This window comes from Conger conger, chromosome 19, assembly GCF_963514075.1.
Source record: "Conger conger chromosome 19, fConCon1.1, whole genome shotgun sequence".
Taxonomy (NCBI): Eukaryota; Metazoa; Chordata; class Actinopteri; order Anguilliformes; family Congridae; genus Conger; species Conger conger.
Window position 1 is genome coordinate 22,540,465 of NC_083778.1, and position 10,000 is coordinate 22,550,464.

Here is a 10,000-nt window from a genome sequence, read left to right on the forward strand (position 1 = left end):
GTGAGTTCACACCCTTCTGGTGCAAGCAGTGGTTAAAACAGATTCTCACTTTATCTGCATGGTTTACAGGCTCAGAAAAGCCCTTTGAGAAGCTGGCTTTGATACGGTGTATATTCTTTCAGACAGTGTTCCCACGCGGTCTACCCCCAGCGTCTAATCTCTCCTGAGATGTGTGACTTGCGCTCCCTCATGGAGGTAGAGGCACTGAAACGCAGATTGAAGGAGTGCAGCATGTTCCACTCGTGATGGAGCAGCTTTCAATATACACGCACAAACCCGCTCTTTCACTCTGTACATCTACCCATATCACAGGGATACAACTTCCTCTGACTGTTATATGTTGCATACATGGCCAGTCTCAGACAGAATCAATTCCCAGTAGGAAAATAGCTTTTTCAGATACTTCAGATCCTTTCAATGTAAAACACGCATGCATCTTTCACACACAAACATTACGGATTTTCATTTGTTCTGATTAGAATTTTTTCAAAGAAGGTGTTTATGACTGAAACAAACTCAATGTAATTTTTTTTATCAATGTTCAATGATGAAAATGCAACACTAAAATATAATAAAATAGATTTTTTTAATAATCTCAATCAATCTTTTATTATTTCCCGAAATAAATGATTGCTGAAGAAATAAACCTTATAAAACTGTACTTATAACATTTTTTAACTAAATTATCCTGATTAAATTGACCATATAAAATTATTATGGACATAAATTCATACTCCGCAGTATTAGGATACTAATGCACACACAGCGTTCTGAGATGATTAAGGAGAGAAAGAGAATGGAGACTCACGGTCAGGTGAAAAGCAGCACCGCTCTCCTGGTGAAGTACAGTCCACTGGGCTCAGAGAGAGATACGCTCACAGATAGAGAGACAGATACGCTCACAGATAGAGAGAGAGATACGCTCACAGCTGCTGATGATCCTGGGCTTGTTTGCAGGAGAAAGTTCCCTTTCAAAATATATACACACTGCTGACATCACAGGGCCATCGTCAGAGCCTCCCGCAGTAATACAAGACATGCTGCATATGTAATTAGACGCACTTACTCACTCCACACACACACACACACACACACACACACACATACTCTCACACTTACTCACTCCACACACACACTGCGCATACACACACACACACACATACTCTCACACTTACTCACTCCACACACACACACACATTCACATTTACTCACTCCACACACATACACATACTCTCACTCTCACTCTTACTCTCACACACTCACACACTCACACACACTCACACTCACACACACACACACACACACACTCATTAGGAGGTAATTTATGGCTGTTGGGGAGTACATTGTGCCAGTGGGGCTGGTGCTGATTGTAAATCACATGTTTTCACTCGTTGTGGGTTTAGGAGCTGAGGTTTGTGTTTGTGTGTGTGTGTGTGTGTGTGTGTGTGTGGCTGAGACAGGAGGAGCAAGGTTTGCTCCCAGGTTACAATGTTCCCAGAAAAGCTTACGAACACGATTAGACACAGGAATAAAACCTTCCCAGCTTTGCACTGATGCGTTAAATACATTAAAAACATCATTATGACTCAAACTAAAGCACTGCATGTACATATTCTCACTATAATAACCTTGCGCATATTTGTTTTGGAGATTGTCAGTTATATTTAAAAAAAATAAATAAATAAGAGACGACAAAAATATCTGCATTTGCTGTTTTGTCTGAAATACTTGAAATGTCACTTATTAAATTATGACTGCCTAACCCCCCATGCACACACACACACAGCCAGACACACACACTTGAGCCAGGTTAGAGTACCGGGGAGTTCCAAAACACAGGGTGATGGCTTCCTCCCTGTGCCCTGCAGTCGTGTGAGTGAACTCACACTGGTCTCTGCTCGTGTGTCTGCGCTCTCAGTGAACTCACACTGGTCTCTGCTCGTGTGGCTGGGTTCTGCGTGAACTCACACTGGTCTCTGCTCGTGTGTCTGGGTTCTGCGTGAACTCACACTGGTCTCTGCTCGTGTGTCTGGACTCTGAGTGAACTCACACTGGTCTCTGCTCGTGTGTGTTCTGAGTGAACTCACACTGGTCTCTGCTCGTGTGTTCTGAGTGAACTCACACTGGTCTCTGCTCGTGTGTGTTCTGAGTGAACTCACACTGGTCTCTGCTCGTGTTTGTTCTGAGTGAACTCACACTGGTCTCTGCTCGTGTGTGTTCTGAGTGAACTCACACTGGTCTCTGCTCGTGTGTGTTCTGAGTGAACTCACACTGGTCTCTGCTCGTGTGTTCTGAGTGAACTCACACTGGTCTCTGCTCGTGTGTGTTCTGAGTGAACTCACACTGGTCTCTGCTCATGTGTGTGTGCTCTGGGGTTTCTAAGTTTAGCGCGGAGTGGTGGTTTGGTCTGGAGCGCGCTCAGTCGTGGCTACAGTCAGACGCGTCGGGCTGGATCAGTGCAACGCCTACGGATCCTGCTTCCCTCCCACACACCGCTCTCTCCCTCCCTCTCTCTCCCTCCCTCTCTCTCTCTCTTTCTCTCTCTCTCTCAGCTCGCGATCTCCCGCTCCGCCCCGTCCGCGTGTGTCATAAACGCCTCGGCGATCCAGACCCGGACGTGTTGTGAAGGTCCGTGCAGGGTTTGGGGAGAGCAGGCAGTAATTTAAGGATGACTGACGCGCTGGATTGTGTGTGCTTCAGGGCAGAGTCATACTCTGAGTCAGGGCCTCAAACATAATGAACTTAATCCCAAAATACACAACAACAACAACAAAGGGCATTTATGCTGCAATGTAACCTCAGCCCGATTTGTCCCAAATTAATCATGCAAAAGGAGCTATGGCTTCCCACACAAAAGCATTTTAAACCAGAAAGGGCACACACACACACACACACACACACTCACATACACACACACACATACATACACGCACGCACACACACACACACACACTCTCTCTCACACACACACACACACACACACCCCTTCAGTATTCTGTTTTAGGTTGCTCTTTAGGCTGTGAATACACAAGTGGTGAATACTTAATGAAATCAAATAATTCCATGTTTTTATTTTTAACATAATGCTGAAGACATCGAAACCCACAGATATAGACAGATACACACACACACACACACACGCTCACCCTCACATACACACGCACATACAGACACACAGATATACACAGATACACACAGATATACATATACACACACACACACACACACACATACCCACACATACACACGCATACACACAGGCACACACGCACACGCACAGATATAGATACACAGACATACACACACACACACACACACATGCACATGCACACACACACACACACACTCACACACACTCACACACACTCACACACACTCTGTAATCTGGGTTCTGTAGGCCTGTGTACATCCCCCATCTGCTCTGACTCAGTCCAGCCTCTGTAGATGGGCTCAGGGCAGACTCAGAGACCCTGTAGATGGGCTCAGGGCAGACTCAGAGACCCTGTAGATGGGCTCAGGGCAGACTCAGAGACCCTGTAGATGGGCTCAGGGCAGACTCAGAGACCCTGTAGATGGGCTCAGGGCAGACTCAGAGACCCTGTAGATGGGCTCAGGGCAGACTCAGAGACCCTGTAGATGGGCTCAGGGCAGACTCAGAGACCCTGTAGATGGGCCCAGGGCAGACTCAGAGACCCTGTAGATGGGCCCAGGGCAGACTCAGAGACCCTGTAGATGGGCTCAGGGCAGACTCAGAGACCCTGTAGATGGGCTCAGGGCAGACTCAGAGACCCTGTAGACGGGCTCAGGACAGACTCAGAGACCCTGTAGATGGGCTCAGGACAGACTCAGAGACCCCTGTAGACGGGGTGTTAAAGTGCGGTCCTGAAGTGTGCTTGCTGTGTCTTTTCTTGTCCTTTGTCCCTCTGAGAGTGAGAGATTCTGTGTGGAAAATGTCTAAAAGGAGATCGACAACAACAAAAACAACCCTCTTTACACAATTAGTGGAACTGGCTCAACTGGTTTTCTCTTCAAGTGTCTAAATCCTGCCCTCCCTGAGTCCTCTCTGTCAGCTGCTCCTGGCACCCCTCCTCTTCTCCTCCCTCTCTCCACCTTTCTCTCTCCCTCTTTCTTTTTCCTCTCCTATTGTCCGCGATGTTGTCAGTCTCTTAAGACGTGCCATCCCTTCCATTCTTCAGCTCGGCGTAAAAATAGAGCCCTTTTTTAAAGTGTGGGGTTACTTCTTGTGCAGAAACACTGAAGTGCCTGTTTTAGTTAGGATGGAGAATCCAGGAGATCACACACAGCAGGTAGACCCTGAACTCTGCAGAGACGCAGCAGGTAGACCCTGAACTCTGCAGAGACGCAGCAGGTAGACCCTGAACTCTGCAGTTAGGATGTAGACGCAGCAGGTAGACCCTAAACTCTGCAGTTAGGATGTAGACGCAGCAGGTAGACCCTAAACTCTGCAGTTGGGATGTAGACGCAGCAGGTAGACCCTAAACTCTGCAGTTGGGATGTAGACGCAGCAGGTAGACCCTAAACTCTGCAGTTGGGATGTAGACGCAGCAGGTAGACCCTGAACTCTGCAGAGACGCAGCAGGTAGACCCTGAACTCTGCAGAGACGCAGCAGGTAGACCCTGAACTCTGCAGAGACGCAGCAGGTAGACCCTAAACTCTGCAGTTGGGATGTAGACGCAGCAGGTAGACCCTAAACTCTGCAGTTGGGATGTAGACGCAGCAGGTAGACCCTAAACTCTGCAGTTGGGTTGTAGACGCAGCAGGTAGACCCTAAACTCTGCAGTTGGGATGTAGATGCAGCAGGTAGACCCTGAACTCTGCAGTTGGGATGCAGACGCAGCAGGTAGACCCTGAACTCTGTTATGTGTGTATGATTATTGAGAAGCTGGAGGAGAGCTTGGCTGAGCCCCCCCGGGTTTATCCAGAGCAGACCATGGAGGGATGTTTCTGTCTTCTTCTTCTCTCTCTCCGTCTGACTGTCTGTGCTTCTCTGTGTCTCTCTGTAAATTAGATTGAGTTGAGTTCCGTTCAGTTCACTATGCTTTATTGGCATGACAAAGCTTGTTATATGAGCAAAGGGAACATGTCTCTCCCTGGGCCTGAGTCAGCTGGTGCCGGCCTGACTGGGAAGAGAACCCAGAACCACGTGGTGGGTGGTCTGCCCCGGGGCAGGGGGGTTGGGTTCCTGGGCATCACCTTCTGTGTGCTGACGCCCCAGGGCAGCTCCCAGCAGGAGTGTCACACACCCCACCCCCCCACTGGTGTTTAAGGCCCCCTTCCTGTTTCCTCACAGCAGATTTATGCCTCTGCTTCAGTGGCTGTTACTGCCTACAATTCCCATGATGCACCAGTGCTGGAAGGCCTGAATTTCTACCACCTCTGTTGGCACACACATTTGGGGACCAATGTGATGTGTACTACATCTGTAGCATGAGAATACCATTGTACCACACACACCATAACAGGCTTGTCTCTTTTTATAGAATTGATATTTTATTAATTTATGTTTACATTTTGATGTTTGTTTTGCCTTGTACTGTAGGTCAGCCTGATAACTCATTTGCAGTGCTGACCTGGGAAAGCAGGGCGGAAGGTGTGTTCAGACTCTACAGGGGCTGCCCAGCCAATCAGTGCCCTCCTTACTCTTTTGTAAACGTGCCCTGGGATCTGTAATGGGCGCAGTAAGTCAGGATCTCTGTTTAAAAACATTGCATCCCAACAGCGCCCTGGGGCCCTTATCGCTGCGCTGCTGTTGTCCCGAGGGAAGAGCGCCCCCTCCTGGCCTGTCGATCGCTCCTCCAGCCACAGTGCAGTCCTCCCAGGGCCTTATGGGTAATGCTCTTACATGGGGAGGGCACAGGGCCTTATGGGTAATGCTCTTACATGGGGAGGGCACAGGGCCTTATGGGTAATGCTCTTACATGGGGAGGGCACAGGGCCTTATGGGTAATGCTCTTACATGGGGAGGGCACAGGGCTGTAGCCACTAGCCTACAGGCTGCCCCAGTCATGTACCTTAGCCACTAGGCTACAGGCTGCCCCAGTCATGTACCTTAGCCACTAGGCTACAGGCTGTCCCAGTCATGTACCTTAGCCACTGGACTACAGGCTGCCCCAGTCATGTACCTTAGCCACTGGGCTACAGGCTGCCCCAGTCATGTACCTTAGCCACTAGACTACAGGCTGCCCCAGTCATGTACCTTTGCCACTTGGCTATAGGCTGCCCCAGTCATGTACCTTAGCCACCAGGCTACAGGCTGTCCCAGTCATGTACCTTAGCCACCAGGCTACAGGCTGCCCCAGTCATGTACCTTAGCCACTAGGCTACAGGCTGCCCCAGTCATGTACCTTAGCCACTGGGCTACAGGCTGTCCCGGAGAGTGTGGATGAGAGGTGGATCAGTGTGTCTCCTCAGGTTGTAGACCCATCGTGAGCACAGTGCACTGGGTTGTGTTCACTCATCTATCTTTATTGCACTGCAAATAGGATTCGTCACAAATCACGCTGATATGGCCACACACGCCAAGCTCTGGGGTTTAATTAGAGGCCTGTTCTGCCTCTGTCACTTCTTATGATCGCAATGTAGAGCATGTAATGTGCCTGTGAAAAATGGCACATTGTACAGTATATTTTATTTTTAATTCTCTATGCAGACTATTAATGAATAAGAATATAATTTAATTTCCAGTTATAAGGTAGGCCCCATGCACAAAATCAAAACTAAAAGAACAAAAAGTGCATTATTAGAAATATTTTACATTATTCATCAAAGCGTTTATAAAAGACTGAGCAGAGCTTTGTGAGGCTTTATCGCAGAGAAAATGCAGATTGTTCTATAACAACACGGGCGGAATATTTTCTGTAAAAACCACTCCTGTTGTGAAAATGTGATGCGTATTGAAAAGGCGGCTTTGAACCTGATGAGACGCAGGGAGGGAAGCCTGGCAGGAAAGAGTGTTTTTAACACGGCGTTTTTCACTCGGGGGATAATTATGAACTTGTGCGCTTGAAGCCCCATGAGTCCTGGCCATGGGTGATAATGACATTTATTTAGAAATGTCAGTGATGCCTGTCCCTGTAAGGAGAAGGGTGTACACGTCAGCACACAGGGCTAGTGCACAGGGCTTACATTGGGCTGATATACAGGGCTACCACAGGGCTAGTGCACAGGGCTTACACTGGGCTAATATACAGGGCTACCACAGGGCTAGTGCACAGGGCTTACACTGGGCTAATATACAGGGCTACCACAGGGCTAGTGCACAGGGCTTACACTGGGCTGATATACAGGGCTACCACAGGGCTAGTGCACAGGGCTTACACTGGGCTAATATACAGGGCTACCACAGGGCTAGTGCACAGGACTAACACACAGGGCTAGCATACAGGGCTAATACATAGGGCTAGCAAAGGGCTAACACAAGGCTAACACACAGGGCTTACACTGGGCTAATACACAGGGCTACCACAGGGCTAACACAGGGCTAGCACACAGGGCTTACACTGGGCTAATATACAGGGCTACCTCAGGGCTAGCGCACAGGGCTAGTGCACAGGACTAACACACAGGGCTAGCATACAGAGCTAATACATAGAGCTAGCACACAGGGCTTACACTGGGCTAATACACAGGGCGAACACACAGGGCCAGTACACAGGGCTAGCGCACAGGGCTAACACACAGGGCTAACACACAGGGCCAGTACACAGGGCTAGCGCACAGGGCTAATACACAGGGCTAACACACAGGGCCAGTACACAGGGCTAGCACACAGGGCGAACACACAGGGCCAGTACACAGGGCTAGCGCACAGGGCTAACACACAGGGCTAACACACAGGGCCAGTACACAGGGCTAGCACACAGGGCTAACACACAGGGCTAACACACAGGGCCAGTACACAGGGCTAGCACACAGGGCTAGCACTGCAGACAGATTGAGGCCGTGTTGAAGCAGTTACCTGAACAGCAGCTGAATGTCATGGCTGCAGTACCTGAGCCAGCTCACACGCGGTACGGTCGACAGACCTGCTACAGTACGTGCTGCTCGTCGCAGCCGCCCTGCTGACTCCTGTTTCTGCTCCACGGGGGCTGTTCATAAACAGGGCCGTAGCTCAGGACCTCGTGCGTTCATCAGGGGAACACTTTACTGCCTCAGAGCCTCTGAGTGCACACTGCAGTGATCCCAGCGCTTTACTGCCCCTCACCTCCGCCAGACACTCTGCTGTTCCCCCTGATCCTCTCCTGTCAAAGCCCACATAGCATCACAACAGCCCTGGAGCAGGCTGGATACGACCTCTGCATGGGTTTTACTGGCTGTGGACAAGAGACTAGTGTTGGGCAGTGGGGTAGATTAGTGTTGGGCAGTGGGGTAGATTAGTGTTGGGGTTTATCTGGGCTTTATCTCCAGTTTTAATATTGAGTGTAAATATCTCAACTAATGCACGGATTTCAGCGGGGAGAGAGAGTTACTCTGCCTGTGCTGACAGCAGCTTGTGTTTTGGAACCAGTTGCTCCTGGTGCCAAAGTTGAGAACCCAGTACCTCCGTGATGTTACCCAGAGACTGAAAACTCTATTGATCTAGTTTGTGGAAAGTCAGTGGAATGTGATATGTATTGGGATGATTAGCAGAAAAAATCTTCCAAAGTCACAAAAAAAACTGGAAAGTTTAAAGCTTGTTTTTCCCACATTCAGTGGCGTTCTGCAAATACGGATTCTGAACCGGTCTTGATTCGGTACACATGCTTTACTGTGTTACTCTTTAGTTTTTATTTTCTGTTTGTGTTTTTTTCTCTGTGGGCAGTGCACTGCAGTGTGTGCTCGTTCTGTGGGCTAATCCTCTGGCCTAGACGAGCTTTATTGGATAATGGCATAATAACACGGTACACACACACAGCAGCCCCGAGGATGACCACAGGGACACACAAACCCCCCCGCTCCGCAGATCTGGGCCAGTGTGTATCTGTGTGCAGATCTGAGCCAGGGTGTATCTGTGTGCAGATCTGAGCCAGGGTGTATCTGTGTGTATCTGTGTGCAGATCTGGGCCAGTGTGTATCTGTGTGCAGATCTGGGCCAGTGCGTATCTGTGCGCTGTTGTGGTCGCTGTTTCACACCATGGAAACTCTGTGGTGTTTATGTTCGGTCTGGTACCCCACCCTTGGTCCAGAGTGCCCCCGCCCTGCTGTCTGTCTGGCCTGTGCTGTTTGCCCCCTGTCCCGAACCATCGACTGTCTCCCAGAGCTGTCCTCTTTTTGGGAATGTCTGGATTTCTAAATTCCCAAAGATGTCCGGGATTAGAGGTTTGCTCTTTCCATGGACACTATATAAATAAACAGATTAAATTATGTTCATAATACACACCCTCCCCTGTCATCTTTCTTCAAAACCAAAATATGGTCACCCACACTCATTAGATATTCAGCCATCGGTGAATTCTGGATGACTTCTCTGAGCAAACTGCGTTATAGAAGTGGTGGACATGTTCCGAAAACAAGCTACAGAACATGTACCCAGAAAACGTGTATAAAACTCCTGAAAATATATAGAGCCCCTGTAGAATAGAGTTATGATTGTGTTCTCACTCAGTCCTGGCTGGCTGGTTGGCAGTTTTGGGTGGCAGTTGTGGGGGTGGGGTCTCTGGAGAATGACGACATCCACATCTGCAAGGTGTTTTTTTCAGCTTCAGGAAACGGCGTGAATGTGAACCCCACAATGTCAGGGCTGAAGAGGAGCACCCCGTTTAGCAGCGCTAACAGAGCTTCGCCCTTCTGGAGAGGCAGGTCACTCTCACCACACCTTTAAAACACAAGTACAAGTGGGCTTCTTGTGCATGACCTCATGCGTGTTCGGGGTTACTGAAACAGACCCTGCTGCAGCTCGTCAGCTTCACCTGAAAGTGTTTTTTTGTTGATTTGACGTAATGATCAGTGATTGGTATGAAAAGGGCCTGCCTCTCACTGGGCTGTTTTATTAGGCGTGGC

At 49.1% G+C, this 10,000-nt stretch overlaps 1 protein-coding gene across 1 annotated transcript in view; it reads right to left on the reverse strand.

Annotated features, from left to right (window-relative positions):
• LOC133119320 (parathyroid hormone-related protein-like) overlaps positions 1 to 928 on the reverse strand; it is a 21,615-nt gene extending 20,687 nt beyond the window's left edge. Inside the window, exon 1 of the mRNA XM_061229855.1 lies at positions 809 to 928. The gene's annotated coding sequence lies outside the window, so the exon portion shown is untranslated. The remainder of the gene's footprint in view (positions 1 to 808) is intronic.
• Positions 929 to 10,000: the final 9,072 nt, after the last annotated feature.